Raw genomic sequence first — 8696 nt, 5'->3', positions numbered from 1 at the left:
AGCTCCCATCCACCCCAGCCTAGCTCCCATCACCCCAGCCTAGCTCCCATCACCCCAGCCTAGCTCCCATCCACCCCAGCCTAGCTCCCATCCACTCCAGCACTCCCAACTCTCTCCTAGACCCACCTTTCTTTGGGCTGGCTTTTACCTCACCTACCATGACTAATTTTGGCCCTGGCTCTGCTCTGAACTCCATTCCTGTAACTCAGAGGCCAACTTTCACTTGAACCCACAAGGAGACAGAGGAATCAATGGTCACCCCATAAAAATTAAAAATGGATGCAGGGAAGTGATGGCCTGGTACCCTCTTTCCATGGTGCCCTGGAATGACTTCCCACTATCTAGGACACCACATGGAGATAATATCCCGTATATCTACTCCTTTCTCATGTGTTGTGCTGTGTCCAGACCCTTTAAATACTCATATTAATCCAAAGGTTTTTTACTAAGTACTTGCTATGTAATAGATTCGGGCATTGAGGGCTGGGTGTGTAGCTCAGTTGTAAAGGACTGGTCTTGCATATGAGAAGCCCTAGGTTTATTCCTCAAGATTCCTCCCCCCCTCCCTCTTCCTCCCCTGCTCCCTCTCTCATTTTCTCTCTCTCCTCCCTCCCTGTCTTTCTCTCTCTCCTAGGATGGGTGTTCTGGAGAAAATTGTTGTTGACTAATTCCTCCTCAGCCAGGAGATGACCAGATCAAGTCATTTAATTGTTTCTTAGTCAGGGTGGATCTGTCATTGGTTTGGATGGACTCAGATGTGCTGCTGGCTGCTGGGATATGATCAGCAATCCCCGGATGCCAAAACTCTGCCCCACCTACCATCGCTCTTGTCCCTGTGCCCAAGCTGATAGAACAAAGCGGATGATAGGCACAGAGCAAAGGCTGTCTGGAGGGTCCTCCACAGGCAAACAGTGCTGGAAAACAACTAAGTCTCTGCTACTCACCAGCTGGTAGAAAGAACCAGTAATGTCATGTGACCCCTCTGACCCAACTGCAGGGGACTGGGAAGCTCTCCCATTCCCATAAGCAGGGCTCTGGAGTATTGAGTGGGTAGCCCTGGAGACTATAGGTATTACTCTCCAACAATCAGTACAGTAAATCTGTATCCACCATAGTAGATAAATAGCTCAGCTGGTAAGTGCTGGAGCATGGTACCAGAAATGATCACAGCAAGTTTAACCTCAGGTAGACCTGAGCCACCACATAGAGAAGACATGGTGCCATGGGGAATCCTACCCCTTATGCGAATCAATGTCCCCCCAGCTCTCTTTTTTCGTTCCTATGTCATTCTACAGAATCCAAAGACCCTTAGTGCCACACTAAGGAGACATCCACACACCACGGAGCCGAGGGGACTTGTCTGATTCTCTGCAGGATGTGACAGAGAACTTTATCTTTATTGTCATTAAATGAGGAATCTGGGACATAGAGAAATCTGAGACTTGCACAAAAAGGACAACAACAAAAGAAAGAAAAAAACACTAATTAGAGGTCTAGACCCAAGTATTAAACTGCCTAGTTAAATTCACTGAAAAATAAGTAAATGACTAAACAAACATTGTCATGCTGGAAGTGATACAGCATTGTTTAATGATGCCAATGTCAGTTACATTCAATTATTTAGTAGTGACATTTCTTTATACCCAAGGTCTGGGTTTGTCTTAATTTATTGATCCTAAATTAAAGTGACCTTATACCAGAATAATATAATTCTTAAAATAAAACACATAATATATTATGATAACGATGTACTTACTCCCAAAGGGACAATGTAATTCTTGTGTTGTTTTGGTGATTAAAACCAGGCCAGGTGATGGTGACACACGCCTTTAATCCCAGAATTCAGGAGGCAGAGGCAGGTATAACTCTGTGAGTTTGAGGCCAGCCTAGTTCCAGGACAGCCACCACTACAGAGAAAAGCCTTGTCTTGAAAAGCTGGGGGAGGGGGGAAGGGACTTAAATAAAAAACTCTGTGTGTGTGTCTGTCTGTCTGTCTGTGTGGTGTGTTTTAAGACAATCTCACTGTGCTCCGACTGGTCTGGAACTCACTGTGCAGACCAGGCTGGCCTAGAATTCACTGTGTAGCCCAGGGTGGCCTGGAACTCACAGCGATCCTCTAACTCCTGACTCCTGAATGCTGGGACAAAGCATGCATCATCCTTGCTGGTGTATCTTCTTTATTTGTGCATCTTGATGTCTTGTACGACTTCTAGATACATTCATGTCCGCATATGGCTTTGACACCTGGACAGGTGCAATAGATGCACCCGCTGTCTTCCCTGTCTCTAGCACACTCTGGGCATCTAGCCAATCCGTTTCTACTTTCTCGGCTACCTTTCAGGATCAACAAGGGCTCAAGGGGCAGGAACTGTTGCTGTGTATCACTGATAAGAATCGAGCACAATAAAATGTTTCACTAGAACCAGTGAAATCCACCCATTCTGTTGCAACAGCTGCACTGTTGATCGACCTTCCCTTGGTGAAGGACCGTGACGGTCCATGGACAGAGCATCACTGTCCCAGCCAAAGCCGGAACCTCCTGGAACTCTCAACCACTTCCTCCTCTTACCACTTTATTCATGGCATAGTTATTTGATACCCGTCTTAATCTACTATTCCCCCACCCCACAAAAAATGGTTTAAAAGTTTAGAGGCTCAAACATGATTCATTTTGGGATGTCCAAGTATCTTGGGCATACTATAATAACCTAATGATTCTTCAGAGACAATGATACTGGTAAGGCTTTTCAAGTTATTTGGGTGTCAAAAGGGTCAAACAAAAGGACATTTTTGTATTGATAACGTTTGCTCTAGAAACATTTAGAAAAAAAAAAAGGGTGTTATGAATGACTTTCTTGTAGGTTCTCCATTGTTTGTCCAAATGAGTGCCAGGCATTAATAGAATCCAGGAGTGCCTCTTGGTAGCACCTTTGGCCAACGCCTGCACGCCATGCCCGGCTCTGTGAGCCCATGGCGCCCTCTGGTGGACACTGGCAAGTCGCTGTTTTGAGCCTAGCTAATAAAAAGGATCATCCCTTTTCTGCCATGGTTTGCTCTGGCTTTTCTCTGCTAACTGCTGAGTCTCTCTCAGTTCACCCCAGTCCAAACCAATGATGGACGGACTGGGGAATGGAGCCTTGAGTCTAAGGAGGGTTCCAGAGGATCTTTTATCTCGTGCTGGGCATCTGCAAAGTGACTGGGCAAGGGAAGAGATTTTTTTTATCTCTGCCAGGGCTTTTGGAGGAGGGTGCAATGGGCCATGCGTGGTCCTAGGAGAATTGTGCTCTCATATCATGTGTACACCATTACCCTCTCTTTCCCCATTAGTCGCCATCATTTCAACATAAACTGTTGTTCTGAGATGCGGTCTCATTCTGTAGAGAGGCTGCCCTGACTCTCACTGTTTTCCAGGCTGGCCTCGAACTTCTGATCTTTCCACTCCGTGCCTCCAAAGTGCTGGGCTTGAATATGCAGCATCATGGCCATACTTTTCACCTCCTTGAGATACAATGTGTTTAACCCTTCTCCATGTCACACTGCTCTCTCACCACCGCTCAGCCTCCTCATTCCTCCCATTCCTGAAGCTTCTGCGCTGCCTGCTCCCTCCTCAGCCCTCACACTGTGCTCACTGGGCCATCTCCCTCTTCCACCATCCTCAGCTCTGGTTTGTAGTCTTCACCTGACAGAACCCTGTTCTGCAGTAGACGATTCAGGGTCACCTCCCTTCCTGGAATGTTCTCTCCCTGGTTTCCATGACATCTGAGCTCGCCACACTCCACCCTCTTCCCCCACCTACTGGCTTCTCCTCTTCAGTTTCTCTTGCTTCCACAGCAAACATTTTACCCACTGAGCCATTGCCTCCACCTCAATACCGTTGTCTTTATAAGAGGAGATACACACATACACACACACACACACACACACGGGTTTGCTCTGTCTCTTATCAAGTGAAGTCCTGTGTCACCTCGAGTCTTGATTCGGCCAACCAAGAAGCCCATTGTCCTGACGTTGGAGTAAAACTCTGAGACCGAGTAAGCCTCCTTGCTTTACAACTCTCCAGCCTGAGATCGTCTGTTCTGAGCAACAGAAAACAGAAATGCCACACCATTGCTAGTAAGTTCCCTGAAGCAGGGACTGTGGGTCAGATTCCCTAGGCCATTGCGAGTGTCTTCAGCACACGCTAGTCTCCAGATAAACACTGGATAGGTGAAAGAATGAAAAGAAACTTCCTCAGTGTGCACTTAGCAAGTATCTCTCACAGAGAGTCCTTCGCACCGTCACCGGGGCACTCCAATGGATAGCCTGAACTGCTTGTCCCTCCACCACAGCCCAGTTTGCTGGAGGGATCGAGTTGAATACCTAGGGACTTTGGGCTGAGATCCTGGGTAAACTGTCCATTTCTCTGTGGACCTCAGTCTAGTCAAGTGTAGGACGGTACAGAGTGACAGGCATGTGGAATTATGGACAGGGACAAAATATGGCACAAGTAACTCTCAGGAAATGCCCTCTCTGGGGAACATGTTGCTCTTAATCCCTTTATCACCAGCTGACAGCAACTTCTTCCCCAAGGTGAGTCATGGAACACAAAGGGATTTTCCTTGGGTCCAGCATCCTACTAAGAACAATCACACCCCCAGGTCTGAGGAGCCCCCGCGCTCTGCTTGTCCCTGCAAGAAGATACAAGGCTGTAGGGGGGGGGGGGATTCAAGGAAGCTATGCAATAATCTAAATGAAAACATGAGAACCAACATGGCTTGCCAGCGTCCCTATGCTGCTGAAGCTAAGTTCACCCATTGTTTCACCTAACAAACTCCTGGCCAAGGAGCGCTCATTTACCTGTCCCGCAAAGGACAAACTGCAGCAGAAGTGACGGAATCATGGACTTCAGGTACAAGCAGTAACTCAGAACTGTGGCCCAGGCCCTTGATCTTACTGGGCGTGACCTCGCGTCCCTAAACGTCCACACAGACTGGTGACGTGTGCCCCTCACTTATCTGGTGAGAACTGGAGCGTAGCCATGCAAGAATGAATCCTGATGCCACAAAACTTACCTTGTCAATGTGGGTTGTCTCTAAGAACTGAAAAGCAATGTATGCTTCTCTCCCTATCCTCTATATTTGCACATGCCACAGCTTACAGATCAACAGCAAATTTATTAGGACGTAGAGATGGATGGAGGGGTCGGAGAAGCAAGCATTTTACAATTTCTTCACTATAGGTTTTACTGTTCTTTCATGGCAGTAATAACGGACCACTATTGGCTGAGACCCATGTAGATTTCAAATCAAAACAAACCAAAGAAATATTATCGCTTAATTTCTCTAGATTTTTAGGATCACATGTTAACATTTTATAACCTGTGATTTAAAATGAACTGTTATAGCTTTTAAAAATGAAGATTTAAAAAAATGATTGTGTGTGTATTCTGGGTCTGTATATGGGTGCATTCGTCTGAGGAGACCAGAGGCATCAGTGTCCCCCTGAACCTGAAGCCGGAGCTACATGCCATTGTGAGCCACGAGACACAGGCGCTGAAAACTGAACCGGCTTTTGCGAGAGCAGTAGTACTTTGAGCCATCTCTCCAGCCTTCAACCAAGGATTTCCCCCGGCCCCCTCCCCGCCCCGTCTCACACAGAGATAGCCTTACTGTGTAGCCCCAGCTGACCTGGAACTCCCTGTTTAGACCTGGCTGGCTTGGGATTTGCCTGTATCTTTTTCTTGAGTGCTGGAATTCAAGGCATGGCCATTAAAGGCCACCTCAGGCCCTGCATGTATGTGGTGCACCAACATACAAGCAGACAAAGCATCCACACATATAAAATAAAAGAGGAAGAAAAACCTCACTTGAGCCCCATCGAAACCACCTAAAATACGTAGTGATTGTATCCATCAAACAACGGCTCGGCTGGGGACATTATGCACATAATCACACAGTTCCTAGGCGTGGGAAGGAGTGTCAGGGTGGTTTATTTGAATCCACGATTTCTATATTAGGAATTGCTACCTTCTGTTGTAATCATGAAAAGTCTCTAGAATGAGGTCAAAGAATGGCCGAAGAAGGCAGCAGCAGCACCAGCCGTCACGTGGGTCACTGGCAGCTTCAGCTGCTTGAGTCCCTCTGGGACTACTGGTCACTCCGTTCTTGGCTTGCTACTGCCCAGGGCTGGTGACTGGCACAGATATGAGCCAAAGTTACCTTGCAGAGGTTCTGGCTTTTGACCCTTTCTAGCCTACAGCCCCTAGGCCCCAGCCCACCACCCACTCTGGTCCAGAAAACAAAATATCACAGAAAAGACCTATTTATCCTGTGTGTACTGGGCTAGGAGGTCTCAGGTGTAGACTAACTGGAAAGAAAGCCTGAGTCCCTGCTCCCTCCAGCTCCTCTGGGGGGGGGGGGAGTTAAAAAAAAAACGTTCAATGAGCAACAGTTAAGCTTTCAAGAGAAAAAAATTAAATATGCAGAATATCACCACAGGGGCACAATGTTTATATCTCTTACGTTTCCTAGTTAGCACTTTTCTTTCTTGTATCCCACAGTTTGGGAAAATTATGATTCCTTCCAACTCTCTTCTATCTTCTTTAGACCATAATTGTCCTTACCCTGAAGGAAACGGTCCAACTAGTCCAATTTTCAGATCAAGCAAATGCACTCTTGTTCCTTGAGTTAACAAGCGTGGTTGGAAAGAGGCAAGTGACGAGCTCCGTTTGGGAAAGGGTTCTGGAGACGTGCGCTAAGGCTGGTTTCCTCTTCAGTGGTTTGCTTGCTCTAATTAGCTTTGAAGTCTATCAAAGGCTCCTCTGGTTGCCTCCCACACCCATCTCCTCACCTACAGTTCAATTTCCCCATAATATTTCTCTTAGAACAGGGATAGGATCCAAGTTTCCAAGTCCCTGTCTGGTGAGTTACCAGCTGTGGGAACCGGAGCGAACCACTTAATGTCGCTGGGTGCCAGCATTTTCATCCCACGGAGGAAGCAAGTCACCTCCCCACCTACTCACAGGGCAGCTCTAAGCCCAGAGGAGGCTGCAAGAGCACTGATAACTCCAGAGACCAGTGCAGATGTAAAGAACAGGTTTGGGGGAAATGTCGTCCCTCCAGGATGACAGCTGTTGCTCCATTGTTCAGAACTCAGTGCTGGGCAGAAATTCTTAACTGTCAGTAGTCTCTGGTTTGAGGTAGAGAGAACATTTCTTTATATTTCAGGTAAGAACTTGTCTATGATCCACTCCAAAACTTAGGCTGTGTCCCAAAACTGCATGCCAAAGGGAAAAATGCCTTCAGATGCCCTGAAGGAGCTGGCCTTTCTTTCCCAATACAGACTTCCCAGTAACAACACTGCCGAATACCAGGAAGCCTCTCTCCTTCCAAACCCATCTGACAGCTCTCCCTAAGGATGCTCTTCTCGTGTGGGTCAGTGATGACTGTTAGCAAACCACTTTGAAATTAGACTCTGAGGGTGCTTCCACTAGCATTTGACTGCTCAGTCACCCAGAAGGTCTGTCCTCCATAGCCTGCAAGTCCCTTAGGTATAGACTGAGACCTTGTTGGACCCCCTCATCCCAGACAAGACACCTGAAGTGCCCTCTCCGCCATCTTAATTACCTTTCTGTTGCTCTGATAAGACACCATGATCAAGGCAATGTATAGTCAAATTTATGTGGGACTTCCAGAGTTAGGGAGTTTGGAGTCCATGCCCATCATGGCAGGGAGCACGGTAGTGGCAGCAGGCAGGCAGACATGGCCCCAGCGCAGTAGTGAGAGCTTACTTTATTTTCCACAACTGTCAGACAAAGAGAGCTAACTGGGAGTGGTAGGGGCGTTTGAAACCTCAAAGCCCACCCTCAGTGACACACTTCCTCCCACGAGGCCACGCCTCCAAATCCTTTCCAAACAGTTTCACCAACTGGGGGCCAAGCATTCAAATAGATGAGTCTATGGGAACCATTCTCTTTTTTTTTTTTTCTTTTTGGATTTTCGAGACAGGGTTTCTCCGTAGCTTTTGGTTCCTGTCCTGGAACTAGCTCTTGTAGACCAGGCTGGCCTCGAACTCACAGAGATCCGCCTGCCTCTGCCTCCCGAGTGCTGGGATTAAAGGCGTGCGCCACCATTCTCATTCAAGCCACCACACCCACACAACAGGCCTTCCAATTCTAGTGCCCATCAGATGGTCCTTGGTGCACACTTGAGTTTGCCAAAGTCCCCTCAAGTGTTCATGTGTTAGTCTCCTGTTGTGAAATAAGTTACTCTAAGCCCTATTGTCCTCAGACTCAGAAATCAAGAAATGGTTTAGCTCAGGGGGTTCTACTCTGCCTCTATCATGAGGTCTCACAAAGGACATCCTGTTTGGAATGGATGGAACCTAACCTGCATTTCATCACTTCTGCCAGTGTTGCTAACACCAACAAACTCAATATCTTCCAGATTCAACTTGGCCTGTCAGATCAGAATCAAATGTAACCAGTAGAGCATCACTTAAGTTGGGTGTGATAGCCCATATCCATTATCCTGGTGCTTAGGGAGCTGAGACAGGAGAACCACCACGAGTTTGAGGCCATCCTGGACTACATAGTAAGTTCCTTGTTAGCCTGAGCTACAGAATGAAGTCCCATCTTAAAAAAACAAAACCAGCTGTGTGGTGGGGCACACACCTTCAATCCCAGCATTCAGGAGGCAGAGGCAGGCGGATCTCTGTGA

The sequence above is a fragment of the Microtus ochrogaster genome, chromosome 16 (genome assembly GCF_000317375.1).
Source record: "Microtus ochrogaster isolate Prairie Vole_2 chromosome 16, MicOch1.0, whole genome shotgun sequence".
NCBI lineage: Eukaryota > Metazoa > Chordata > Mammalia > Rodentia > Cricetidae > Microtus > Microtus ochrogaster.
This window is presented reverse-complemented; position numbering follows the sequence as displayed.